Source organism: Portunus trituberculatus, chromosome 24, assembly GCF_017591435.1.
Source record: "Portunus trituberculatus isolate SZX2019 chromosome 24, ASM1759143v1, whole genome shotgun sequence".
NCBI classification, from domain to species: domain Eukaryota; kingdom Metazoa; phylum Arthropoda; class Malacostraca; order Decapoda; family Portunidae; genus Portunus; species Portunus trituberculatus.
Window position 1 is genome coordinate 13,662,932 of NC_059278.1, and position 2,024 is coordinate 13,664,955.

Genomic DNA, 2,024 nt, shown 5'->3' on the forward strand with positions numbered 1-2,024 from the left:
GGCGCTATAGGCGGGAAAAAAAAAAAAAAAATCGTTCACCTTCACTTCCCGGCTCCCGCCAACCAACCGATACCTCTCAAGTTCCCAAGTCACTATGTGTGAACGTGTTCCAACTAAAAGGGCTTAGTACCTTAGTCGATACTTCTAGCGACGTGCAATTTCAGTCGGATATTGATAAGTGCATGTGAACTCGCCTTACGCCAGACTTTTACTGTAGGCAGCTAGTATTATTTATTATTTTATTTATTCTTCCCAATTATAACTAGTAAACATCTACCACATTATTAAAGCCCTTTCTATCCGTATTTCCTTCCTTTTTTACAATAGATTTTGTGCGCATTCACCAGATTTTTTTTTTCAGTATAATCCTTCAAAAATATTTGTTTATCATACATTGTATAATTTACAGTATAAAACTTTTTTCAAATAACTAAGTAGTGACATACACAATTGAGGACGTCAGCAGTGAAATTAATTCATTGAAATAATTTAAACCTTTTCTTGTCAGCCCTCAGATAAAAACCCTATATGCTATTTCAACATCCTCCCATTTGTTTTGATTATGCGTAGCCAGTACGGGCAGAAATATGCAGTGAAAAATGAAAACCCATGCCGTATTATGAAACACTTTGCTACCTCATCAAAAGAATATTAATTTCCAAAGGCCACTGAGGTGATCACGGTCGCAGAATTCTCGAGTATTTCTTATGCTAATAATGTATGTATTGTTAATCTGTCACGAGAACCATAAAAACATTCTTAAAAACCCATACTACTTTAACTACAGCCTTTTGAATGTAATGAAGGAATGGCACTTAAGTGTTTCAGACAAGACCTGTCAAAGCGGAGGACCGAATCCTGCGAGCGGCGAAATGAGCAGAGCCAGCAGACGACAGTGGCAGCCCGCCCGCCTCACCTGTCTGGGGTGCCTGTATCACTTGTCTCACCTGTCTCCCTGCACACTATGTCTCCTGCCGTCTGAAGAAGTGAAGCACAAAAAGCACCCCTAACCAGGCCGCTAGACAGACGTAGTGTGCAGATTTTGCCCCGGCATTGTGGAATTGTCAACTTGTTAATACGAGGTTCGTGTTTTCCTCCCCCCTCCCCCCAAAGATGCTTGTTTACATTTCACTGTCACCTCAGACTGACTCACCCTACCCTGCTCATAAAGCTGCCCTGCTCCACGCTACATGTATGTCCACTCTGCTCATGTTTAGGCGTGGACGAAATGTGTGTGTTGTTACAGAGAAGATAAAGAGAGATCGAGAGGAACGAAGAAAAGTGCAGCAAAGACCATTGTTATTTCATGTATAGTATGTTTACCGATCCAGCGTGTTGACTATTCTACGTGTCTGGCCATCCCTCTCATGTGCCGACGTGGATGAAACCTGTGTGTGCTGTAACAGGGAAAGATCGTCAGAAATGGAGGAAGAGGAAGGGAAGGGAAGACCGGTAATAAACACTGGTATCTAGTGTGCAATGTCTTCATGCACATACAGATCTAAGGTGCTCAAGAACAGATATCAAGCGTAGAAATGAGGCATTGCATTTCCAGTTTTCAAGGTTGGTATACAATATCAACCAGTGGTATAACCTGGACATAGTTCCATTACTTTGAAACAACAGTTGTTTTCATATCTAGCATAGTGTCTGTCCATGACAATGACAGTGTAGGCCAAGCAAAGAAAAAATAAATAAAAATAATCTTTTCTTTCTGTGACACTTTTGGCCCTGATTCAGTCCTCAGTGAATGTCTCATGGCTAATTTAGCTTACCTAGAGATCAATTTCTGGTGTACATTTCTAGAAGTAGACAATAATTTCCCTATCCTTCCAACAAACATAGGGAATGTGGGCTTTTTTGGTTGGGGAGGCAAACTGGCAAAGTTTGATGATAATTATAGCTTATAAATCTTAAACATGGTCATGGTTTTTCCCTCCTAGATTTACAAGTAAATCAGTGTTTTTCACTTCTCACCTGAAAACCCTGCATTCTCCAAAATTCCCACACTTGCCAGGGAAGAG

General features: G+C 40.8%; 1 protein-coding gene across 2 annotated transcripts in view; it reads left to right on the forward strand.

Annotated features, from left to right (window-relative positions):
• The first annotated feature begins 872 nt into the window (after window positions 1-872).
• LOC123508381 (ankyrin repeat domain-containing protein 13D-like) overlaps window positions 873-2,024 on the forward strand; it is a 17,708-nt gene continuing 16,556 nt past the window's right edge. The window contains exons 1-2 of one of the 2 annotated variants that reach the window (XM_045262083.1): window positions 873-1,082; window positions 1,332-1,563. The gene's annotated coding sequence lies outside the window, so the exon portion shown is untranslated. The remainder of the gene's footprint in view (window positions 1,083-1,331; window positions 1,564-2,024) is intronic. The other variant, XM_045262082.1, reaches the window with a different exon arrangement.